The sequence below is a fragment of the Harpia harpyja genome, chromosome 8, assembly GCF_026419915.1.
Source record: "Harpia harpyja isolate bHarHar1 chromosome 8, bHarHar1 primary haplotype, whole genome shotgun sequence".
Lineage (NCBI taxonomy): Eukaryota > Metazoa > Chordata > Aves > Accipitriformes > Accipitridae > Harpia > Harpia harpyja.
The window spans coordinates 3,724,952-3,752,820 of NC_068947.1; positions in this window are offsets into that span (position 1 = coordinate 3,724,952).

The window sequence follows — 27,869 nt, forward strand, 5'->3', positions numbered from 1 at the left end:
AAACTGGAGTTTTCCCTCAGTGTCCCAGCAAAGAGCTGTTGTATTTGTCGATCATGTCTTGATGTGAATGGAAGATGAAAGGAAATGGCTCCCGCTGGAGATGCTGTGGGATAGATGGCTTGAGGGACAGGTTAGGGGATGAAATGTGAAACAAAAAAACCCAACAACAAAAAATTGCTGTGGAGTAGTTGATCCATAATAGCAGAAGAACTTCATTTTAAGTTTATTTAACTAAACCAAAGAAAGCTCCTGTGGTCAAGGTGTGACACTTGGTCTACTTCTTCTTGCACAAGTGCCACTTCTGATGTACTTCACCAGAATCATAGAGATAAGTATGTGCCCCTGAGAGCTCGATGGATGACGGTGGACAAGTTTGATGAGGACCTTGTTCCAGATGTGAATTTCAATGAGCTGTTAAGACCCCAGGGAAGGAAGAGAAGGAGGTAGTGTGATGTCACATCTGATGTGCAGTACCTAAATTGGTGAGGCATTGTGTGCTTTGCTGTTTTATATTTTTTGATGGAAGTAGAAAGGTAATGGTACTCTCATGTGAAGAGCAGGAATAGGCAATCTCGTGAGATGAGACTAAGCCAGAGCCAGCGTTGCTATTGCAAACTGCAAGAACGCTTCACAAAGTCTGCACACTCTTTAGCCAGTTCCAAAGGCTTCCTCCATTATAAGCATTCCATATATTTTCAGTCTAATATTACCTAGTCTAATACGAATTTTTTTCCTCTAAATTCGGTTATGCCATTGATCCATGTTGCAAATAGACTAGTGCAAGGAAGCTTGTTTTCACTGCATGTTGTATCATGTTTTTATAACCCAACATACAGACTTAGTGTACATCTGCATGTGATTTAATATTTGCTGTTAATATTATATAGAAGTTTTACTTTTATTAGAGCAACGGTATTTTTAAAACACATATTTGCATAGTTATAGCAGCTGGCAGTGTGGGTTGAGTTGTATCTGCTATGTCATACAATAATACAGTCTTCTATAGTTCATTAAAATATACTCTGTAAATTATGAGTCGTCTACTTCCTACCAAATCAAATTTGTTTTCAAAACTTGTTCCAGCATGATTATACAGGGAACAGGCATAAAATATAAAGGATGTAAGTTTCAAAAAGTAAGAGCTGCTTGTTTCACAGAGTGTTTGGCATGCTTCACTGAACCTTCTAAAAATGGCAGAAGACAAATATATTAGAAAAGCAGAATATTCTGTATTTCCCTAATTACATTTCCAGTCTAGTGTGGAACGTGCTTTCTCAGAGTCAGTGTGTATGTGACAGTTAGGGATGGGATTGATATTAATTCTGAAACTTAGTCAATTTTGATTGTCTCATCTTGACAAGGAAAGATCATGATCATGAAATAAAGTTACTCTGTTTTACTTGTGAGGCTTAGATCATATATCAAGGTGCAATAAATATGTAACACTTGAGTGAATCAATGAAAAATACTTACCTAGAAAAAAAACATAAAACAAATCCTTTTTTCTTCTATTTTTCCTGGTCTGTTGCCTTGGTTGGAAGGAGACTAGGATTCATGACTAGGATTCATAGAAGGTACTATTAGAAATTTAAGTTTTAAATACAACATCAATCATTTTAAGTAGTTGCACAGCTCTCTGATTTCCTTTCCTCAAGGAATGTCTGTAGATATTAGGCTCTCATGGGCACTAATCCAATTGGATCCCAGCCTGGCTTTAGCCAGGACACTGGTACAGCCCGTATAAAAACTTCCCAATTTTATTAGATGACCTACCTCTTTCCCTGAGAATTTAGGCAGATACAGATATTCTATTTTTTTTTCTTTGGGGGGGTGTGTGTGTCGGGGGGAAGTAATAGTGTTTTTTAATGAGTTTCCTGTTATGTATCCAAACCTTTTTTGCAGAAAGTAGAAAAAAATGTTTTGATACTGTAGATGAACTTTAGTCTGACCTTAAGGGCTCAGACAGCACTGTACAAGCCCCTGAAGCTGCACAAGAACAACTTCTCTTTTTTGAACTATGCTGAAAGGCACATGGGAATCTCCAAACCTTTGGCACAACTGTCCATAGTAAATACAAGGTTATTGCTGATGGGCCAGAAGTGGTATTTGAAATCATGGTAGAGACTCCATAAAAGGGAATTCAGAGCTCCATGACATTAGTCAGCTCATGAAATCCCTTTGTCAGACATAGTTTTGAGCAAAGTAAATCCATTAAATATGAATAATGGTAACACGTACAAAAGAAAGGCCTTCAATTTCTTTTTGCTTTCAGAAAGAAGAGTCTGAACAAAAGAAGGGAAAATCCTCTCAAAATTACTCAGACTTTCACAGATCAATAAGTTTATTATAAATACTTCTGTGGATGTTACGGATCATAATGCTTCAAACATGACTACATGCATTCTTGAGTACAAAGACAGCTGCTCAGAAAGCAAAGGTGCATTCTTGCCAAAGATGAATCCAAGGATAAAAACTTGGTTGTAGCACCTGCATTATCTAGGGCATATTTAACAGAAGACAAGAATAAGAAGAAATGGGACATGGACATCATAGAATCACAGAAAGATTTGGGTTGGAAGAGACCTTCAGAGATCATCTAGTCCAACCCCCCTGCCATGGGCAGGGACACCTTTCACTAGATCAGGTTGCTCTAAGCCCCATCCAACCTGACCTTGAACACTTCCGATAATGGGACATCCACTACTTCTCTGGGCAACCTGTTCCAGTATCTCTGGATAAAAAATTTCTTCTTTATATCCAATCTAAATCCACCCTTTTTCCATTTAAAACCATTGCCCTTGTCCTGGTAAAAAGTCTTTCTCCATCTTTCTTATAAGCCCTCTCTGTATATTGAAAGGCCGCAATAAGGTCTCCCTTAGCCTTCTCTTCTCCAGGTTGAACAACCCCAACTCTCTCAGCCTTTCTTCATAGGAGAGGTGTTCCAGCCCTCTGACCATTTTTGTAGCCTCCTCTGGACTCGCTCCAACAGGTCCATGTCTTTCTTGTGCTGGGACCCCCAGAGCTGGACACAGTACTGCAGGTGGGGTCTCATGAGAGCAGAGTAGAGGGGACATATCACCTCCTTCAACCTGCTGGCCATGCTTCTTTTTATGCAGCCCAGGGTACAAATGGTTTTCTGGGCTGCAAGCACACATGGCTGGCTCATATCCAATTTTTCATCCACCAGTATCCCCAAGTCCTTCTCTGCAAGGCTGCTCTCAATCAATTAAGCACCCAGTCAGTACTAATACTGGGGGCTGCTGCGACTTAGGTGCTGGACCTTGCACTTGGCCTTGTTGAACTTCATGATGTTCACATGGGCCCACTTCTTGAGCTTGTCAAGTTCCCTCTGGATGACATTCCGTCCCTCAAGCATATCAGCTGTACCGCTCAGCTTGGTGTCATCCAGAAACTTGCTGAGCGTGCACTCAATTCTGCTATGTCATTAATGAAGATATTAAATAGTACTGGACCCAGTACAGACCCTTGAGGGACACCACTCATTACTGGTTTCCATTTGGATATTGAGCTGTTGACTATAACTCTTTGGACATGGCCATCCAGCTAATTCCTTATCCATCTAATAGTCCATCCATCAAATTCATATCTCTCCAATTTCAAGGCAAGAATGCTGGGGAGGGGGAAGAGGGGTGGGACATGTATCAAAGGCCTTACAGAACCATAGAATCATAGAATGGTTTGGGTTGGAAGGGGCATTTAAAAGTCCTCTATTCCAACCCCCCTGCCATGGGCAGCAACATCTTTCACCTGGATCAGAAGTCCCAGTAGATGATGTGTTTAACAAGATTCTGAAACCATTGATTAATATAAAGATGGTACAGAACTCTTCTGAAAATGCAGATTAGCACTTGCTCAGCTCATGATATTTGAGAGGTCCACAAGTGTGGCTTCATTTGTAATTAACAGTTGCTTCTAATCAATATAGAAAGAAATGCATTGCCCTTTATTTAAATACTTCATTGACTTCTACTACTACAATGTTGAAATGTCAGGTATATAAACTGCAGAAAATCTAGAATCCAGAAAAAATACTTAATCTTCAGTATATTTGGATACATAAATATGAAAGAATTGGGAATATTGATTGAAAGATTTCTTTTTCATTTTCTGCTCATAGTGAAGACTCCATGTAGCTGAGATATTCATAAAGCTTTGAGACCCTTAAAGCTAATTTTGGGAGGACTAAAAATATCTGTTTGCCAATCATTATCAATTCCAGTACTTTGTAAAATTTAGTGTTATAAAGTATTATCATATAACATTTATAACTCTAAACTTCTAGTCATTTTCTATTCATTTGCACCCAAAGTATCTGAGGTTATATGAGCTAAGAAAATGATGACTCATCATTTGATGATGAGTCATCATATGATGACTAAGAAAATTATTTCCCCCCGCATTTCTTCTCCTTTGGGTAAACTTGTACATGGAAACACACCTCAGGATTTGGCCATGGTCCCTGTAAAATCATCTAACACGAAGATCAGAAAACCTGGATTCTATCCTTCTTTTCTTGTACAACCCAAAATGAAAGAAAGAAGCATTCTTCTTTTAAAGATACTAAGTCCATTTGGCAATGTACTGTACAAATTTCCACCCTGAATGAATTTTAGTGATCTAGAAATGAGAGTTATCTAATAATGATACCTTTCCATCTCAAATATGTGTTAATTATCACCCATGGCAATTTCAAAAGTTCTTCTGTATCCTTTGATTAATGCTGACTCACAACATAGTTGAATTAGAAGGTGGTTTGTTAAAAGTTAGCTATTTTTGAAAAGTATTCTTTTTGATAAGCTGATTGTTCTGTTATTATATTCTTCCTCTGCCTCCTAGTTAAGTCTCTTGTGACTGTTGATTTACATCAAAGATTTGCTGACAGTTCAGCATTCTCAGCTTATCCTTATGACTGGGAGAAGAAATGCCATGTAGCTTAGATCATTCATGAGAGGGAGAGATGAAATTCCTTTGGATGAGGAACAGAACAATAAAGTAGTACTATACTGCAGTTCTTATAGTGGTACATCATTATGACACCCAGACCTACAGGACATGACAGATGACTGAAGGCAGCTGTGTTAGCTCATTGGGTGTGGGTGTCTGTGTACAGAAAATTTCGTTTTTAATATTAAATACATTAATTGCTCAGTGCAGTCCTTTTAAATGCTTTACACAAAGGAAACAGTTGTTTTGATACGATCAGTTGCTAATGACAAATGAACTGTTCATAGCTGATATGATTTATGGTGTCTGGCAGATCAAAACTTATATCTGTTGTTGAATACAGTTTTGTCCTTGCCTTTTCAGCAGCATAAACTGAGAATGCTTAAATGTCAACTTACACTTAAATATTAGTATGAAAATTTACAGTCTTCTTGTTTCACACTTATTTTGCTTGGGAACAAATTCTTTGCTGTGAAACTTGAGCAATGATCTGACAATACATAGAAACTTTTTATAAACTGGGTATAAAAAATTAGCTTTGGAATAGGAATAAACTTTTGGGCTTTTAAATAAGGTTATACTTAAAGAAGGAGTTGTCAGCAGGGCCTTCAAGTCAATGATCATTGAGTCTCCTTGTAGGAGCACACAGAGTTTGTTCAAGCATTTGTAATTCCAAACTGAGATCACAATAATTAAACTTGATTGATAATGTTACTGCTGACCTTTTATATCAAAATATTCTATGGAGGAAGACAATGTAAACAACATAAGGTGCATGGAGCCCCCTTAAAAGGCTGGACAAAACTGAAATGACCCGTCCCAGATTTTGCTGTTAAAGAAACTAGAGTAGGAGGACAAAAAATGCTCTTTTGTTTTCTTGACTGGCAAGAGCCAAGTTCACTTTCATTGTGGTGATGGATCTGTGGCAGAGCGGTGAGCAGACCATGGGGACTATGAGTGGAGATGTCTCTCTGTGTCTTAAACTCTATAGACTTCCCACTCTAAGAACTTCATTTCTTTTCCTAGTCCTCCAAAGCACAGGACTTTCCGTAAACACCACCCAGGAGAACTGGACTTGTTTCCCCCACTCCCCAGGTGGGTGATGGACTTGCAGCCAGCAGAAAGGAGAGAGGCGAGGAAGGTTGAGTAAAGCTGGGTGTTCAAATGCCAGCAGCAGCTAAGGTTGCCCCGGGACTCTGGCTGCCTTAGCTGCCCATGCCCACCACCGCTTCTACCCACACGTCCACGGGTGTGTGTAAATACATGTTCGTGTGTGAGTAGCATTAACTACTTCTACAATATGCCCCGGTTCAGAAGACTGAAGTAAGAACTAGCAGCTATACAAGTTGCTTCTAATCTTTTTTTCCTGTTATTTATTTTTTTATTTGTTTATTTATCTATCTGAAGTGTAAAAAAGGACACCTCTATTTTTGTATTAAGCCTCTTATTCATGAATCTTTTAGTAAGAATTTTCCTTAGAGAAGATCTAAATTTGGTCTTTGACAAGTGGCAGATCATGCTCACTGACAGTTCTGAAACAGCTGAACCAAATATCTTCTTTAAAATCCCCATCCAGAAGATAACAGGCAAACTGTTATTCCTCCTAAAGGTATTGAATTTACTGAATGAAAAATACAGGGAAGGTACCAAAGGGTGAAGAGTGGCACTAAAAATAAATAAAGATTCTCAGACTTAGGTTAAGGTCAGGAATAATCCTTTCAAGGGATTCTGTCCTATTCGGCTGCTTTTCTTAAACTTTTTAGTCATCCGAGGCAGGGATCTGATGGAGGAGAGTGGAAAATTTGGACTGATGTTGAAAAGGTCACCTTTCAGCAGAAGGCTGTGGATTTATCTTTCTAAATGATTATTTTAGTATTTTTGTATATGCTTAAGAAATTGGAAAGTGTAGGTTTTAAAACAGTCAACTGATAACAAATTCAAATAAGCACTGATTCTCATTCAGATGAACTCGGATCTGAAGATTTTCTAGAGATAAATCCCAAACGAAGGGTCTTGGATGGACTGGGAAGATTATCCACTTGCTAGAAATTTGAGGCAAGACAGGCCTTGTTAGGAAGGGTAACACAATAAAAAGGCGCTAGCTGGCTTACTAAGGCAGAACTACCGAAACAGTACTTTCAAATATACCAGAGTATATTTAGTAGTGCTTAATATTTTCAAGTTTGTGATTTATTGGATGAACCATAGTCAATGGCATTTGTGCAGCTCAATAGCTGTTCAAATAATGGAAAGAATAGCAGCAGTTTTGTCTAGTAATTCAATGATAAATTCATTCTGGTGTTGAAGCAGCTTTAAGGCTGAGCAATAATGGAAGGGGCATGGGAGAACCTAGAATAGCTCTTAAAGAGGCAGTGATATTAGAGATATAACATTGGATTTGACTGCAATATCATGTAGAAAGATTACCCTGGAGGACTGGTAATCTATAAAAAAGGCAACTGCAGACATAAAAATCATGCGTAGGTTGTATTAGTGCAAATATATTTTAAAGCTTTCTTTGATGTAGAAACATTTTTAGAAAGATGGATGGATAAAGAGCAGAGTGTTCAGCCCTGATAGGAATGCCACTGGTGCTTGCTTATTGCAGAGGCAAATTTGGAAATGTTGCCCCTAAAGAGAATTACATGTAAATGTAACATGTTCTCGGCTAACTTTAATTTTACAAATCAGAACTGGGTTTCTGTGCTAGATTACATACTTTGAAGTTTCTTTTCCCCAAAACCACTTACTTAGTTTTTAGCTATTAGAAACATCTCTCTCTCTCTCCCCCCCCCGCAAAGAAGCGAAGACATTGCAGCACCTGAGACTGTCTCTAATTAAAATTTTAATTATTCAAAAAATTCTAATTAGCTACATAGAAGAATCGTGACACCTTTTCTTCTAGTTATCAACTGACGGTTTCATGAAGGAAGGGATGTCAATTTTAGGAGTGGAACTTTGAATAACTAGACAGCAATGACAATGTCAAAAATAGCCACATTAACTAGCCTGAAAACAGTAGCAACCCAGGTGCGGCACAGCTCGTGTAGAGGTTTGGTGGCAGTCATAATTTTGCCATACAGTCCACACAGACTGACCCCCCACCGATCTTCTCTGTGGCACACCAGTTTTAATGTGCCTCTAGAGTTTTTGTTTGCTGATCTCCAGAGGTTGGGAGACTTTCTCCATATACAATTCTGAGCCAGGGAGTTGGGTAGTATAATGATTCCCTAGTGCATGCAGTAGGAAAAAACAAGGGACATTGTTTTCAGCGAGCTCATTAGGAATGAACTCCTGACATTGCATATCCTTCTGATTCCTGGCAGTGAAATTCAAAGCTTGGTTTTCAGGTCTGTAGAAGTAAGTACAATGCCACTGCAATTCATGGCAGATTTGTAGTGTCGGGGACACTCCCCTTCAGGGCAAAAAGTTGTTCTAAACTGCGTGCAGCCACGAGGCAGAAAGATGACAGAGGATTTGACCCAAATTAATAGCAATGACACATTTTTTTGCTTAAGCTGCTTAACTGAGGTAGGAAAATGACAGAAGTGAAGACTGACCTGTCCTGAAGGCTGTTATAGAGAATCAAACAGCGCACAGTGGCTATCTGGGAACAGAAGTGACTCAGATGAAGTGGACTGCCCTGTGGTCTGTTACTGGAAAAATTTTAATTTTTTTTTTTTTACCCCTTGGTCTGCAGGAACATTGACTAACAAGGTAAAAATGTCCTGGACATAAGTGAATTGAACAACCGAACAAAATTAAAAATGATGATCCCTATCCCAGACAGCTGAGGCTCATTGGTATAAAGGTAATTTGATTCTGTTGTTTTCTCCTTGTGATGCATAGGTCCTACGTCTTCCCGCTGTTGTCTCCTCAACAACTAACAGCAACTGTTGACTTCTGTCCAGCCCTGCTCCTTCCAAACATGACATTCCGCCTCTTGCAGCACCGTGTCTCCGGTAGCTGCTGCTCCTGCTCTCTTCTGTCCCCCTACCAGCCAGTTTCCCCTCACAGAGGCTTTTTTACTGCTGAATCTTTTATTAGGTGCATATCGGGCTATGGAGCAATACGGTACTACCCAATGAGCTATCAAATTCGTTGAGGTAATTCCACTTCCCTTGGTGGGACAGTATTCCAGTTTTCCTTGGGTTTAAAATAGAAGAAACTGTGGACCGATGATTTTAATAAAGCTTTTCTGACACCAAGACCTTGACTTATGTAATTTGAAAAATAAGATTTGTCCATTAATGGTGTTCAGTAGTGGCAATTCTCAAATAAGTGTGAAGCCTTGCTTGCAGTTCAGCAGGACCAAATGAAATGCATTGGGGTGGAGCTTTCTGAGAACACTGCACAGTAAAACCACTTAAATTATTTGTGTTTATAACCTTCTTCACTACTGTTCCTCTGAGATAAAATGCCTCTTGTTCCCAGGCTAATGAGCTGTCAAAGAAAATACAAGAGTGATTCTGTGGTGAGGACTTAACTGAAAGTCTCTTGTTGGAGGGCTTGGAAAGGCAGGCACTTCTAGCTCCTTCCTTTTGGGGCAGTTCCTTCTGTGTAAGGGATTTTTCCCTTTTCTTTGGGGTCTTTTTTTGCTAGAGGTGTCTAGAAAAGTGTCCTTTATAGACGCAGCTCCCTTTAAATTCTTTGTGCCTTCATCTTGTCAAGAGTAAGTATCCAGGCCATAAAGTACGTGTAGTTTAAGTAGAAGGTAAGTGGTGTGTATTTAATGGTTTGAAGAATGGGTTTCCCCCCCAGAGCACTGTGGTCTTCGAGGAAAGCCTAAGGCTAAAACTGACTTGCTGTTTCCTGAAGAGAGGAAGAGAGAAATCTGGATGTGGCCTTACATACAGACTCAGTTCATCCACGCAAGCCAGATTTGAACTAAAACGTAGTTGTGTGTTTGTGCTGTGTTTGTTATTCTGTGCCTGAAAACTCTGTGATACCTCTGACTCATGATAACTTCTTGGATGTACTTGTGCGATCGGGCTGTCTCGTTTGCAGTCTCGTGTCCTACACTTTATACTCAATAATTCGAGTCCCAAAGCCCCAGGGTTTCTGTGTGGGAAGCTTACTGCCTCCGAAGCAGACTTGGGGCTATGCTTGTGAGTCAAATATATGCTCACCTGGGACCACGCTGAGCATTTTGCTTAATCAGTAGCAGTAGTTGTAGTCTCGCTTTTGCTCCTGGAGATATGTAAGGGATTTAGTGCATTTTCTTCAAAATATGGAAAGTTGCAAGAAGAGGATCTTAAGATACTCTAAAAGCATAGAGAAATTATGTGTAATTTTGATAGGAATATATAATTATTGCATATACTTGTATTATATAATTACTGACAGCAACATTAAAAGGAAGGGTTATGTTCCTGTTCAAGGACATACACGGGGCAAGAAAGGTTGAATTGATACTCAATTATAATGTAAAAAAAAAAAAAAAAAAAGAAAAACTTCTGAGAGGTGATGAACTGTATTCAGACCAAAAGAGTACACCTTAAAGTTTTGAAGCATTGAAAAAGTGTTTTTTTAATAAGTTTCATTCCACCCTTTGTTGTTATTACTATTATTATATTATGTTATTACTATCACTGCTGCTACATTAAAACATGCATGAAAGAAAAAAAAAACAGAGAGAAATTATTTAAGAAAAAAAGTATGTGTTGTTTATAGGAATGTTATCTGAGCCTTCTAGTACAGCTTATCATCTTGTAGCTTTTAGAAACTAGTACTGAGTGACAAAAAGCCAAACAAATCTGATAAGATTTGTCCTTTACTACTCTGTGAAGTTACATGAAGTAATTTCCCATAACTTCCAATAGTTGAATTGGCTTCCTCCCTTTCTCTCCCAAAATGTTGTTAGACTAATATATCAAAGAGACTGATAACATCTTTGCTGCACTTACGGTCCTCTTGGACTTTCCTTTGTTAGGCACTTCCAATGCATTTCTATCTAATCTATGATTCATGATGGAGAAAACCTAGGCGTAAGCTTAACTTCACTCCTACAATACCTCCATTGAGATCAGGGGGAGTCTTAAAGTACCTAAAAATCTGCTGCACCAGATCATAAAAAGTCAAATAAAGCTTCAAACTACTGTGGATGCTGGTTTGCCTGCCCTAATTTTTAAGGCAGATCCTGCTTTGTATTAAATAAGCAAATGCAACCCCAAAAGATATACTGTAGTTAGCTAATATATAGTCACAGTATTTTAAAATGAATCTGTTGTATCAAATTTTTGTGCGTTCCATGTTACGGTTGTTCATAAATAAAATATTATATGCCTGGATCGTCAAGCCAAGCTTTTCAATAAAAATGCCACAGACTACAAGAAGGTAAGGGTAAAAATTAATAGCAGGAGACTGGAACACTTGCTCCAGGAAAATACATTATTGAAAAAAATTATCTGGATCAGATCTTAAAGTGAGCTGGAAATGCCCTCCACAAACAATTTTATTCCTTATTGACTATTTAAATCTCCATGTAGCATTTTAGCATTCACTAAAACTATTAATCCGTAGCAGTAATGTTAATGTGTACTCACTGTGTGGCATACTATATACCATAAAAGGTCTCCTAAAGCTATATTTTCTTTCTCTTTTTCTTTTTCTCTTTTTTTTCTTTTTCTCTTTTTTTTCTTTTTCTCTTTTTTTTCTTTTTCTCTTTTTTTTCTTTTTCTCTTTTTTTCTTTTTCTCTTTTTTCTTTTTCTCTTTTTTTTCTTTTTCTCTTTTTTTTCTTTTTCTCTTTTTTTTCTTTTTCTCTTTTTTTTCTTTTTCTCTTTTTTTTCTTTTTCTCTTTTTTTTCTTTTTCTCTTTTTTTTCTTTTTCTCTTTTTTTTCTTTTTCTCTTTTTTTTCTTTTTCTCTTTTTTTTCTTTTTCTCTTTTTTTTCTTTTTCTCTTTCAAGGAATTTATCTTGTGGTACCAGATTTTGTCATTCATAGTTAGATTTGTTATTCTGCTGGCTATTGTATAGTTAATTCTTGAAGGCTATACCAAATGCTTTCCATCAGATCACGATTTTTTAGTTTGTATATGATATATTATCATTATGGATATTGCTCAAATTCACTGAATCAAATGACCTGGACATTTTTTTTTTTTTCTTGTCACGTCCCTGAAGATTTTAAAGCTGCAGATCCAAGTTTTCAAAATCGAACTTTTAAAAAGGCAATCAGTAAACCACAATCACTTAGTTTAGGAAACACCTGAAATACTGATGGTACCTAATGTAAGTAGCGGGGTTTGTGACAGAGCATTAAAACTGGAAGAAAAAGTCATATATTACAGTTGAGGTAGTACATAGTTGTTTCTGCAGTACTCATTATTTTTTGAAAATTAAACAGTGGTGTCTATGATTCCCTATGTTTATATGTTGTCATGATGTGCAGCTTTGTCATTGTAGCTGCAAAGGTTAGTTTTATAGTCTATGGTCACTTAGAACAAGGAACTATATTCCAATTATACTGGAAAAAAACCGAGGACACTAGCTTTTCCCAAAACTTTTACAATTTAGAAACAATATTTTGTTTTATTCTGAATACTGAACTTCCAACAGGGGAAAATACTCAACAAAATATTTCACGGTAAGAATACATTCTTTTTGTTGGAATCACAAATTAATAGTTTCCGAAAATTAGCACTCAACAAGGCATATTCAGCAAATGCTGACTTACAGCAGAATATTTTTAATTGTGTTATGTGTGCTATATTCATATTAATTTCCAATTACATTAGTACCATATAATGAAAATCAAAGTAATTAATTAATATTAGACATTTAGAGTATTATTTTTTGCCATAAACTTTAATTCAAGTTGATATTTTCTGGACTTGGGTCATTTGACAAAGTATTTTTCTGAAAAATTTAGCAGGCACCCTTCTGTTTTCTTTTCTTTCTTTCTTCTTCCTCTCCTCCTGCTCCATATAGCATAATTATTCAGGCCTCTTCCACATTCACAGAATATTGCAGTGATTACTGCAAAGACAGGGAGCCAGGAGAACTGTTACATCTCATGTGATTGAAGGTGAATTCTGGCACATTTTAAGAACCTACACAACTGTATTGACCTGTTTTGTCCCATTAACTGGGAAAAAAGGGAAGATAATTTAAAAAATACTAATTCTACTGATATATGACTGTTCCATTTGTAGAAGGCATTCTCTGTAAAGTATGCGAACTCCCCTTTCCCATGAAACATTAATTCAGGAGCCGCAAAAAATAGGAACTGTTATTAAAATATTGATAGTTACACACTCACCTGAGCAGCAGTGTCGTATAGCCTCTCAGAGATGAACCTTGACCCCGCCAGATGCAAGGTTATTTTATACGTGAATAGGACAGGATTTAGGTAATAACCCTGTGCATCTACAAAAGGCAGATTTGCTACATACAGGCTACTTTATTAACAATGAACTTGAGGCAATAGGAATGGTGAATGTTCAGAAAATCAAAATAGCACATACATGCCAGACTAAAAAAAAAATCTAACCACTGTGAAGTAGGAGTAGATGAAAGGTGACTTTTAAAGAAAATTGATCAAATGGGTTTCCTTTGACAGTGCTGTTTGCCTGCCGCACTATGATGTTCACTTTATTTCTTATCTTTTATGAAAGAATGATCTTTTCATGCTGCTTGTTACAGCTAGAAAATGACGTAGCTACTTGAAGTAGTTTTAATTTTATCTGAAACAAGAATAATTAGTGCTCTGGAATCAACTACCCATGTTTCATCAAAGCTTCTTTTCTCCATATTTGAAGTTAATACTCTGCAATTGCTTATGTTCCTTCTACTGCACGGCTTTTCACTTAATGTCATGCGACATAGTCCTCAATAAAAGCAGTCAGCAGAAGAAATAAGTTGAGATAACCTTTGGCATAGAAGTATAACCTTAATAAAAGTCGGGTAAGTAACAGCAGAATGGTAATCATCCTTGCCTAGTTAAACCAGGCAGAAAAATAATGTTTGACTAGATAGGTCCCCAAACCCGATTCAGGCTGACTTCAGGCAAGTAAAGGCCTCTTCCCCCAATAGACAATTTTGTAGTTAAAAGCTCCCTATGAACAGAGAACCCCATAGATTTAACGTGACTTTCTGCACCGCCTATCAAGCATTTTTGTCTTCTTCTGTGGTTTGGAGAGTTTCTACAAACAACAGGTCATAATATTTAAAGATGTTTTAATTTACCTTTTTTTTGAACTTGGTTTTCTATTTTTCCTTAAACAGCCTGCTTCGGCAGGAGGCCCACGGGCTAGCCCAAGCCCAGGGGATGCTCTCCTTCAGCCCACCGTTGGCTCCTTGGGAAGCTACACTGGGCAGGAATACTGCGCTGAAATTCCTCAGCTGTAAACATACTACTCGTGCTGCTTTTATTTAATAAAGCTGTTTTCTCCTGAGGCAATGTCAGCTCTTTACTTGTTTTCTTGCCTATGCTCTGTAGAGATGTTGAGTCATCGTCGCTTTTATATAAAAGTGATAGCTGTCCTGTGGACAAGGGAGGACTCTGCTTACCTGTATGGAAATCTGAGCATGAATAGAGAGAGTCTTGATGATTTCCAAAAATTGCAAAACTTTTAGATTTTGCAATTGCAAATAGTTCTAAATATATATTACAAACATTATGAAATTAAACAGCGACTCACAATGATGAAGCAGGAAAAGGTCAAGAAAGTGAAAATTCACTTCCACTTCAACAAAGATCCTCAATCCAGGCATATTGCTTTCTGTGAAAAATGCTTTGAACTTTGTCTTCTCTCCAGAAATCCTAAAACAATCTTGCTCCCCTCAGTAGATTGGTTTAGTTTTCACTTTTGTTGAATCATTGTGCCATAATATATTAAATTTTAGAGTAGCTGCAATTACTTTTGCTCTTTGCATTTTCTTTCTAGGTTTGAGCAATGTGATTTTGTTAATTTTCCATACAAACTTCTCTGAGAAACAATGCTCAGTTTTTTCTATATCACCATTGCCCTTTCTATACTGAACCCCCATCACATCTAGTTACTATCTTCCTCCTATTTGTAGTAAAGGGAAGGTCAAGGAGGCTGTGACTCTCATGGCTGTTCATAATCATCAGGCTGAGAATCCATATAACAGAGTCATTTAGAAAGAGAATATTATCTCCGTGGTTTCTGGTATGAAACATTTACATAAGTGGCCCCAAAGTGGCTTCTCTGGCAGCCACGGTGCATTGCAAACTGATGCCTAATTTTTTGTCCAATGTCATTCCTAGGTCCCCTTGAATCTGGCAGCTTTCAAAATTTCTAAATCCAAAGTATTTAAGATTATTTTGTGTAGTATGCATAGATCAGCAGTTTCTGTGCCGTGGTACGATATATTGCTGTTCCCTTCATATCTGCTATAAATATAACAATAGAGTAACATCGGTGGAAAATACTCACATCACAGTGAGGTAGCTCACATTTAGCCAAAGACAGTATAATTCAAAAAAAGAATAATGTACTTAGTTTCGGTAACATCTACTTCTCTGTTTGTCAGTTTTCATTGCCTTTTGCAACTCCTGCTAATTTAGTGCCGTTTGAAATTTCACTAATGTGAAGTTAAATCTTTCTAGTGCTTTACTTTTACTTTCTGGTTCTCCCCTGGGAGAACAATAAGACTGTAAAACATAATGGGTAACTACATTTTTAACTAAGACTTCGCCTGAGGAATTTTGCCATTTGACTAAAGAAAAGAGACTTCGGTGAAACGTTATGTGATTTACCCCTTGTAATTTGTTACAGTTGCAAAACATTTGCAGGAAAGACAGGGATTTGGGATTGTTATTAATATTACACTAAGGAGCAATTTGATTCCTCAGAATTAGTATCCGGGATGTATGATGACATTGAGTTGAAAGAAAGAAGTGACAGTGAGCTAGTAGAAACCCGTGCCACTCGGATGGCGTGGCACAGCGCCGTTTGGGGATGTAAGCTGGTTCTCACGGAGCAGGCTTGAGTGTCTACGCAGCCATTGCATAGAGATACGCAATCCCGCTGCGTGCGTGTTTATGTGAAAGGGATCGCTACTGGGTCAGGACACAGTAAACGCAGTACTCACACCCTTCAGTAATAGGGGTGGAGGAAAGAAAATGGGACAGAAGGTCGTGGAAATAACTGGAGCGTACTCAGATTTTCCCTGATCCTTCTCAATGTGTGCTTCTTTATAGATAACCAGTGTGGCATGCAACAAAATTGATGATGCGAATTGCCATCTCTACTAAATGCAGGAACCAAAGATAAAATCCTAACTTTCTGCTGAATACACTGAATAGCAGCACCATGGGACATAAATACCAAATGTTCCTACTTTCACAGTACAAAATATACTACTTTTCAGCCTATTCCTAACTGCATCTTTCTTGATGTGCTGACGAGAGCCCGTCTGGTATCAGTCATGTGATTCAGGGACTATCTGTAATCATGCATGCATATTCACACCTCCCAGCAAAATTACTGTTAGGAAGTGATTAAGAAACTAATTGGGTCATCACCCAGGAGGAAAAGCCTGTGATACTTATCACCAGATACTCATTTTCATCGCAAGCTCTTAGCTTCATCTGTAGTTCCCAGTTAGAGTTGGTATAGCAAATATAACTCAACTATTGGAAATGACTGATAAAGTTATATTCCCCTCCACCGAATTCCTGACAGAACTCTTGCAGACTGAAAGAAATAGTTAATCACAATTTTTAGAGATACATTTTGAAGACACCACTGTACCCGATCTTTCAGTGACTAGCTTTTGGATACCATCTCCATGCTTTCTTAGAGCTGAGAAATATCATTTTGGACATGCTGTAGGAGAATCACACCCTGCATCCACAGCAGAGGTCACAGCTGCGGGTTATCTACATATTACTGAGTCTATTTTTCAGATGCTGGAATTTGGTCATTTGCACAGATACCTTCCTAATGACTTTTGTTTCACGTCTTTAAACACCCAGACTTCTTCAAGCAAAATTATTTCTGATGCTGAACAGGCTTTCTTTCTTATTCAGTAGGCATCTGAGAAATCTCTGCTTTCATGCTGAAATGGCAAAGGCTTATTTTATGTCCATAATGCTATATTGATCTGTTTTAATAGAAATCCCCAGACATTCGGTTCTTCTTCCATTTATTTTCCTTGCTAGGCATTTGATTACTTATATGGTAGCTTAAGAAGACTTTGTCAGCTCTGACTCAACCTTATTCAAACAAGGATTCTTCTGTGGGGGCTGCTATTTTCTAGGTTTTTCCCTCTTAGGTGCTCTGTTTCATAAAGCCTCTTGTTGAAGCTGCAGAGCTTTTAAGATTTATCACACAAGCGCTGCCTTGGCCACCTCACTTCTTGCTGCACGAGGAGCGTGGGAAATCCTACCGATTCCGACCATATTAGCATGAGCTTTTCGAACGCCTCCTGGATTTCCCCCTTACTGTGCAGGCAGCTGTGTAGCTTACATATATATTTTTTAACAGACAAGTGGAGCCTGGTTTTCCAAACAACTGATGTTAAGCGTTACCAAACAGCATCGTAGAGAAGGAATGTAATCCATTCCCTATGCAGTAAGGTATATGCAGTAAGGTAAATGTCAAGTTAAAATAAGTCACTTGTATTAAGAGGGCAAAAAGTACTTGGTACTTGCTGCAACATCTTGCTGATCTGAAAGAGGCTGCTTTTTTTTTTTTTTTTTTTTTTTCCTTTATCCTCATGCCTTTGAGTATTGCACCAAAGGGATTAATTTGCTGGGGAATTATTAAGTGCTTTGCCTGCATACAAGGTCTTTTTAAATTACATTGTGCCAAATAGTACTAAAATAATTGGATAGCTGACGATGTCATCTGCTGCAATAAATTTAGATAGTGAGTATTCGATCTAATTTAATACTGGGCATCAGATCAAAAACATTTCTTCAGTATCCTCCTGATTTACAGTGAGTGAAATCTAAAAATATAGATATATTAAAATTGAGACTAGCGATATGTGAATGTAGATTTACATATCTGTTTATTTTATCTTGATGATATGGTACCATAATCAAATTGGACATACTAATTATGAACTTCTGAATTAGTAACATTAACTTGGATGTTATATCTATTCTGATTCTCCTAGTTAGAGTTCATCTGAAAAACTGCTGTGTACTACTACAGAGGTACTGCCATGGAATTGTAATTCCTACTTGGTTGCTAAGAATTTAAGTATTTCTTCTAACACCTTATTTGTTGGGGAAAACTGGGGAAGAAGAGAGAAATTGTTTCAAAGTCACAGCTTGGTTTCAGGTTTTTCTAGAAAATAGGTTTTCAATCAAAGCTACGGACCAGCTTTTTGAGATATACGCTACCACATTTTGCAACAATTAGCGTGACTTGTTGTGATTCCTCAGCTACAGAGAAATTACACTGTTCTTGTGTAAATCAGAATTTATAAAGCCACATGTCACAGACTGACATTTGTATATACATATGAAGTGGTCTTGATTGTGTTCGCAGGGACACACCAAAAAGCTCACTTTTTGGAGGGAGCTGTTACATTTATGTCCATGACGTACAGCGTATTATGCATTTAGGTTCTTTGTACGATAGGAGATTTTCCTGGTATTTACATCAATTTTTGAGCTAGTTCATGTTTGCTGTGCTATAATAAACCAAAGTAACTGGTCCTTACTTTGAAACAAGAAATGGGTTTTGTGGATCCCACTGGTTTTCCTATCCACGCCATGAAGTGATTTTTTAAAGAAAGAAAAATATCTTTACATATCATGCATCCTTCTGCTCTTTTCCTTGTTTTGCACCTAACACTATTTATTTTTATTCCCGTTAAGTATTATGTGAATCCATAAGCCAAAGGATTCCCATATGGTAATCAGGGTTCGTTTTACCCTAACATTAAGGGGGAAGCAGAGAGGCTGCTGGCACAGGGAGCGATTGCTGCATTTCTTTCTGCACTTGCTGGGAGCTAAGCGCCGGAGACTGGTGCAGTCTATCAGGAACGTCTATCCTGCCCTTGGAGTGGGTGAAGGCAGGCTGCTGCGACAACAGCCGATGCTCTTTTGCTGATGGTAAAATATCTAATTAATGCAAATGCTATTCTTAATAGAAAACAGTTTGGGGTGCTCAGTCATGAATTCTGTTGGTGTGTAGTTCTTCTCTATGCCTTAAAAAGCCCTCTTCCCAGTGAACTGTGGATTTTCTTCTTTCCATGCTTTAACAATTACTGAAGATTAGTTATTCTGCGGGAAGAGAACTGATACGACACATGAATACCCAGCCATAAGGATCTGTGCAGTGGTCTAGGAATGCCTCCTCATCTATCCAAGTTCATCCACTAAAAAGGGATAGGAACAAAATCTGAATTTCTTTTATGTATTTTGTGCTCAGTGTTCTGGTGCTATTGACTTTGGTCAGTACGCTGCAAATTGAATGTTTGCTACACAGGACATAGCTTCTTGTCAGGTTGGATTACAGTGAGAAGTGGATAGTTAAAATCCTTCACGGCTTGGCAGAAGAGGCACAGCATAGCCAATAACTCCCAAAGCGAGGTGCTACAGCTGGTAGATTGCTGTCCAAACTAAGTTTGAATACAATCAAAAATGCTTTCCATCCAAATATTTTGGCTATACGATGGATGTGTGCAATTGAGCATGACCCGTCGGCTGGGAAGAACCGCAGGTGCCCCTCCCAGCCAGACCTGTTGGATAAAAACGGTGGGAACGCACGACAGTGAGTCCCTGGCCCACCTAACTACTGCCCACGCTTACAGGACTTCATGTCCCAACGAATTAAATCACAAGACCTGAGCGCTGAAGTGTGTACGCTGCCTCAAAAAGAGACATAAAGGAACCTTAGCTGTTACTGCAAAAGAATTAATCTGATGTAACTCTCAGCCACATAGGAGAAAATGGGTTTAAAACAGTTTCTTGCTAATGATCTGCGTATCATAGCCTTACCCTACCTTTTCCTTGAAAAGTTGCTGCTGACACCGTTTCTGAAGACTTGAATTAGGAATTTTTTGATAGACTTCGACACACCTGTCTATAGACAGGAAAAAGGAATTAATTTTTCTTTGCCTTTTAAAATGTATTTTAATATTCTAATATTTAAAATGCTTTAAAACTTTTGCATACATCTATTATGTTCTAGGCACTTTGATAACTTGTCTTGCAGCTATATTAAATTCTGTTAACATTATTTTAGTCCCCTTCTCATTAAAATACACTGCCTGCTGAGTTCTCAGAACAATACCCTAATGAAGATGTTCAGACAAAATCTGGAGAGAAAAGATCTTCATTTCCTGTATAGCAATGTACTGTGATAAAGTTAAACCTTTTACACTTTTGCATATGATAGAAGAAAATTATGAAGGAGTCTGTTTTATGATCACATAGCTAAGCATGGCTAGCTTCCTTCTGAACTAAAACAAAAAAACCCCAGCAGTAGGAGGGATAATACTTTTAACTGGAATGATAGACACACAATCTTGTCTTCAGGGTCTGTAACAGAACCGGCAAACTTTGGTATAAGTACAGTTTCATATTTTACTTTCTCCATATGAAGGAAGGAATACAGATAACATGGCCTCCTCTCAATCTTAGTGCCAGCAATTTCAGTCTGATGTAGCCCCATTAAAGAGTCTGGAGTTACTTTAAGTCTTATAAGAAATAAGATCAGAAGCTATGCTACTGTATGCAAACTGTATAAAACTGAAATGAATGTTCTGGATTTAAGGGAAAAAAAGATTTCTTGGCCCTGTGTTTGTACTTCCTGAAAAGCTTTCCAAAAGCAATTGATCACCTTTAGACCCTTTATTATTATTATTATTATTATTATTATTATTATTATTATTATTATTATTTTACTTTTCAAGGTGTTAGCTTAAGTATTCGGTTATTTTTCCTTACTACCATTGCTCAAGGCTCTGCATTGTCCACAGACATCTTCCTTCACTTGAAGGTATTTGAGATTTTTATTGGTGACGGAAAGAAACATTACTTGCAGGACTGTGTGCAAGCCTCCTCGCATACACTACAGGATCTGGCACTTCACCGTTGAAGTTGAAGAGTCACACTGCTTGCTGTCATTCCTCCTCCTTAGCCAGTTTTCCCCATATGACCCAAGAAAGCAGAGAGCAGAGCAACCCATGTGATTCTACTGCCTATCCTACACTTTTCACTATTTAACTTCAAATATCTTCTGTAGACCATTTTAGTTACCCTTCAAATTTTTACCCATTCCCTGCCCTTACCAAACTAATCTAACCTACTATAAACTTTTCTAGGAAGGATTTTCCAATCTTTCCCAAGAACCTATTTCTCTCCTGTCTCCTTTCCAAGTATTTCATATCCCTTATCAGAGAGATTGCCCTCTATGTGGGAAGACGCCAAGTCTTGCTTCTTTTTTTTTAATTTAAGGGATCACATGAAGTTTATTAACAGGGAGTTGTGGCAAAGAGAAAAAGAAATAAGTTAATACTGCTAAAAAGCCTGCCCAAATTCATCAAACACTTAGGAATGTACTCTTTTAGTGAACTGGTATTTTCCTTATGAAAAAGAATGTGTGGTGAAAGCTACTAATGCATATAAATGTTTAAGAATTTGTTACCTTGCTTCTTCATCTTCCTTTTATTCTGAAAACCAACATCTTCTGAAGTTCATGCTCCATTGCGTAAAAGCTTGAAGAGCTTGAAAGCTGAAAGAAATAAGAAGCGCTCGCTGAAGATTTGCCTATCGCATTTGTCCCCTCCAGGAGTTTCAGGGCTGACCTAGATGACGGTGTAGGACTCCCACTTTGCGAAGAGGGCTCTTCAGGAAAGCTCTGCTGAAAGGCCTTGGCAGGAGCTCCTCCAGCTTCGCTTGGGAACAACTTTTAAGCAGCTGCTCTCTCCCCTCAGATCCCACCAGAGCTGTGATGCAGCTGTGATGCAGCTGTGCCGTGCCTGGTTGGTACCCTCTTGATTTGGGCTGCAGAGGTGACCCGCAGATGTCCCATCCTGGCTTCGCCTGGGACCTGCCTCATCACCCTGGACTTGCTCTGGGCTCTGGGCTGATCCCAGCAGCCACCAGCTCTTCTGGTTTTGCTGGGCACTGCAGGAGGTGGGGCCAGTGCCCCTGCTCTTAGTCCTGCAGCCTGCCACGGTGGCTCCCTGTCAGTAAGAATAAGTTAATTCCCAACCCAGGTAAAAAATTCTGCATAGTCTGGACATGTTTAAATGGGCAATGCAAAATGCAACTGTTTCTTTTCAAACCAGCATTCATTTTGTACTGTGTGGTACATGAGAGCATTCAGTATGCTAGGGAGTAGGTGCTCAGGCATGCAAAACCCCACCACTTTACACTGTATAGTCACTACCCTTTTGGTGTACCCTTTAGCAAAAAGTTTACCTCTTCTAAATGCATTTTTTGATGCATTTTTTTGTATTATTGTGTTACGGCTCCATTGGATTCCTACTTGTTCTAAGGAAAAACTGAGGATGTACATGTTATGAAAGCAAATAGGTAGTAATGGAATAAGACAAAAGAGTTATGCGTCTTCTGAAGTGGTCTTTCTATTTTTAAAAATACCAGCCAATTCTGAAAGCTTTTTAATCATAGTAGCTGCTAAGATTGACTAACTTGCAATTAAAAAAAAAAAAAGTGTTTTTCTTTTTAATTCAGTCTTGTATACATCTGTCACAGCAGTTCAGTGGGTAGCCTATTGTAATTCCCATTGCTGCAGCCGCAGCTTACCTCTGTGGGCTGTGCATTTCAAAGAATAAACATGCAGAGGTCCATAAATTTGTCAGCTTCCCTGTTTGATCTTGTCAGGGATCCTACTGCCACAACAAGCTGATGTTGATATGCTGCTAGAGCTGTTTATTATAAAGTTTAGGGAGCAATAAACTATCATCTTTCCCTTCCTTTTTTTTTTTAATTGGAGTAGGTGGTGGATGGAGAAAGAGGTTATTTTTCTGTGGATTGCCCATATTCAGTCTGTCTATCCCCAGTACCAATAGCACGAATAACTTTATATACTTGGGACTGTTAAGATTACAATTCTGTTTGCATGAATTTTAAGTATCCTTAAACTGTGGTAAAGATAGGGAATTCACAAGGAATGAATTAAATTTCTTCTTTGAAATGAGGAGTGTCTGAGAGACCCTAAAATTTGGAACTGAATTATCTCAAATTGTGTTCAGCTGTTGATTCTGAACTGCATGCTGACAGAGTGTGCATAAGAGGGCTGATGTTTTAAGCACATGTGTAATTAAAGAAATAGAAGGTCTGCAGAATTATAATTAGGTACTGACCTTACTGTTTGCAAGCCAGCTCTAGTGTGTCTGGTATCAGTGGAGAGGGACATAGGCCAGGAATGGATCTCCTGAGTCATCGAGTCCGGTTCCCTGACACCATAACTGTACATATCAAATAAACTCGTTACTAATCTTATCAGCCACAGACTGTAAAAGAAATGATGTTGTTAATGAAAGTTATTACTACCTTGGTATGTAAAATTACTTCATGTCTCAGTAAGAAGATGTGACATCATGGTATGTATGACTCGGTATCCGTCACAAATTTTGTCAAGCTATGATCCTGGGCAGAGGGAGAAGTTCCAGCTGCCAAATGCCGTCTACCTTGGCTATCAAGACTGAGCAAATTTAGGCACCATCCTGGCTTCTGTGTCTATCAAAGAGACCTCGGAGAGACTTTGGGAGGGAGGGAGGATACGCTTCACTGGACTACAACTTCAGTCCAGATTTAGGTGATGTGTTTCCATAACTCATCTGGCCTGGCAGAAGGAAAGGTTTCTGCCTTACCCAGGTGAGGAGGCTCTGAAACAGTCCAAAGACCATGGAGCATGAAAAGTGGTTTGTTCTGCAACCATTCAGCAAATTTGCATTGCCAGCAACCAACTTATTTTAATTAGAATAAACATTTCTTATAAATTTCTTATTCTCATGATTTTAACATGATGCTTATTAGCTGCTGAAAAATAAGTTAAAATTAAGTAAATATAAGGGTCAGAAGTATAAAAAGAGGTAATGGACATTTGCAGTTTTGATTTACTTAATACATTAATGCAATTCTGTGTGTGCAACGTTAAGATTTCCAAAGACTTCAGAAGACACTGCCCACTATTCAGTGATTTAATAATTTAAAATCCTTGATAGACTCCTAAAAATGAGAAATGCTGCAACCTCCAGCCTTTCAGAAAAAGAGAATTACACACCAGTGTGAAGTCTAGTATGAAGCTAGAAAAGGCCAAGAGTATGAGCACAGAAATAATGGCAGAAGATGATTTCAGTGAGTAATATTTTTCGAGACATACTTATTTTGGCTAATCCATAAATAAAATGATTTAAAATTAATTGCAGCTAAAAGATAAGTCGAATTATGGCATGGCCTGTGTAATAATTACTCATGCTAGATGTATAATTCAGGTGCCCATAAGTGGCATCTGAAATGAATTGTAAATGTCTTTGAAGTATCTGGAAAAGGTTTGTCTTGGATTTAAGATCAGTCTTAGACACGCCAGCCTCCAAGGAACAAATATTGTCTGATGTTGCCCTCCCCACTTAAGGCTGATATGCAGAGCTGTCATGTACAGGCACTTGCATTAATGTGCATGTCATTGATGGCCTCTGTCCTGTGATAGGGTGGTAACTGTTTTCACACCCACGTAACAGGCAACAGTGATAATTTTTTTATAATGTCCTAGTAATTACATGACCCTCCGAGTGCTCTTGTGCAGAATGCAAAGATAATCCCCTAGTCTGAGCACGAATCATGTCTCATTTGAGGCTGGCACATAGTTATTAGCTTTTGCTTGGCTGACAGATGTTGTGAGCGACAGCAGAACAAGGAAATGGAAAAAAAGGGGAGAGTATGAACCAACACTTTTAATCTGAATAGACTAAGGGGAGTAAGGTTAAAGAGTTTAAATCTGGGAACTCACGGATATTTTTTTTTTCAACAGGTTCTTACACGCTTAACTATTTGCATCGGATCTTCATCCAGATGCACTCATTTTTGCACTGCTCGATTGAAATGAGACACAAGAATTCTAAACAAACCACTGTCTTATCTGCATGTATTTTGCTATCAGTATTGCTGAATGTTATGCCACTATAGGGAACATTTCAATTCTGAAGGGTATGCATGTGTCCAAAATATGCAAAAGAAGAGAGAGACGTGGAGATTACCTAAGGTTACCAAGCCAGCAGAGTTAGAAGTACATCCCTGAGTAAGCCCATGCATCCTTTGACCGTGTTAGAAACATAAACACCATTTTGTAGTACTCTCTGCTGGTGAAGAGAAGATCATAATTCCTCTTTGTACTGCTTTTTTACTGGCTTACATGTGGGGGTTTTTTTTAAATGGTTGATCACATGATAATTCCATATTTCTAATTTTTTTTCTCACTGTTGATTAGAACTTGGTTTTGTCTCTAACCATAATTTGATTAGATCAATGAACTTAGTATTTTACAGATTAAAACAGGCTCATTATCAAATCAGTAATTAGGAACTTTTCTGAAAATAAAAATTAAAAAAAAATTGACCCTTCTTTTATCACTCTAATAAGTAAATAAAGAAAAAGTTTGGTTTGTTTGGTTGTTTTTTTTTCTTTTCTGAATAGTTTGGTGGTATGGGAGAATTTGTCTAAGTGTGTCTCTAAATGTCTGGGCTTTGACTAAAAAAATTGTATTTGAACAGTTAGTAAAAAATAATCAACAAATCTTAACTCACACTTAACAAAGCTGTGTTTGGGAGCCTGAATATCAACACTCCTACAGTTTAGAAAACTCTGAAATTGCAAACAAAGTATGCTATGGCTCTAATGGACTTTTGAGATTTGGAGAACATTTGCATGTTTGTCTTCTCTTTGAATTAATGAAAGTATCTGTTGGTTTGCTATGGGACAGTAAAGCACTAAGAACCAAAGTTAGAAAATGAAAGTTTGTGCTTTGTTCAGCAGCCTGAATCATAAATATGATCTATATTGTTTCAGGTGGCAGATCCAAAAGCCTGTGAGGCTGGTACTCCTCCATTGCTCTAGCCTGCAGAACACTCAGCTTTTTTGGGTAGCTTTCAAATAGCCTGAAATAAGATTCCAAACCTTCTGTAGTTTAGACAGAGACACCTCAAAACAAACTACTTTGACTTACTGATCCTCTTCTGCTGAGCTGAACTAATACTTATGCTGACAGCCGAGGGTTGTGGGCTTAAGCTTGCTTCTTGGTCTTCCCTTATTTTATGGTATAGCTAACTAACGAGAGCTGGTTCTGGCATGGTGGCATCCATACTCCATAAGCATGATGTGTAAAAGCTTCACATCTCTTCTTGTATTTCCTCATGAAAAGTGCCAGCCATCAACCCCTGCAGAAGAACCAGGTGACTGCAGAAACTCACCCATAGATATGGTAAATGGGTGCGAGTGAGATAAGGACCTTTCTGATCAATAATTTGACATAATCTCCCTCCTCTCCCCACAGGTGTGTCACCAATTTGTTGCAACCAATTTACGGAAAAGGTTGCTTGGATTTTCAGCAGTTTGTTACACTAGAAATCTAGTTGTTGACAAAGGGAACACACTGTTTTTGCAAAGCCAATAATTTACTGTTAGTCTAATTAAGTCTTAACCATCTAATTAAAGAACGGTTATTGTTCCACTCACGATGATGTTAACACTTCTAGTTCGAATCATATGCAGTTACAATTATATATTCACAAACTTTCCAGTATCTACCCCATTCTCTGGTGTCGTGCTCATCCTTTCACTGTCCCTCTGGGTCCTAAGAGCGATGGTTTCATCCTGGAAGGGAACCTACAGTGAATCATGAGCAACTCGAGCCCTTCCCTGCGAGGAGTATGCCGCGGATGCTGATGGTTTCTTGCCCCGCTGTCTCGGGTCTCGTTGGGGTCATTTTTGCGTGTTTGAGAACACGCTCTGCAACTTGCACTTTATTTACTTGTCTGCTAGTCCACACGACAACCAATTTCACTCTACATGGAGTGTTTTATGTAGCCTAGATACTTGTTTGCTCTCTTTGTAAACCCAAATGCTAGTTTTACCCAGCTCTCAAGACCACGCTACTTTGACAATCAGTAGCTGACCACTTCTGTGTCGCTTATAGCCCAGGGATCTCCTGTGTTGCTTTGCATGTGGACTTTCAAGACCTCCGCTATCATGCCATGCCTTTATTGCTCTATGAGGTATTTTATTCCAGGGCCATAGAAAATTCATTAGACACAGAATAACTCTGTGTTATTACTATTAGTTGACAAAACTATATATAATATTAGAAGTTACAAAGCAAAAGATAAAGTAGGCAATTGTACCTTGGTCGTTAGGTTATTGCTGTTAAAAAGTTAAATTTTCAGGTAGCTTCTAGTTTTTAACCTTTTTGATATCTAAATATATTTCCTTTCCTCTTCTACAATTCAGTGCTCTTCCTCTCATAACCGCTTATTTCCTCTTGTTTTGTCTCATTAGGTCCTGGAAAATGACTAAATTTCCATGTATTTTCTCCTCAGCCACTTAACAGGTACTAAAACTTGACAGAGGGTTTATGTTTGGACTTTTGAATCCTCATGGGTAATCCCAATGCATTTTCATATGTCACTATAAATTAAAATTCGTAGGAGTAATACTGAGATATTAGAACTTAGAGGGGCTGACAACTGTGCTCTGTTTTAGGATTTGTCTTGGGGCTAAGTGGTGACATTAAGCTTTAGTTGCTGAAGAGATAGAGGAAAAGAGCAGAATGGTGTTGAATGTCAGATAAGACTAGGTTTTAACACTGCTTAATTTGCTAGGTTCACCCATATTAAATTGCTTTAAAATTGTGACGGGAAGGCCATGGCCTGATTTCAGCAGAAACTGAGAAGCAGGTGCTAACATTCCCTTGCCATTGAAAACAAGGTTTTTTTCTTCCATAAAAGTGCAA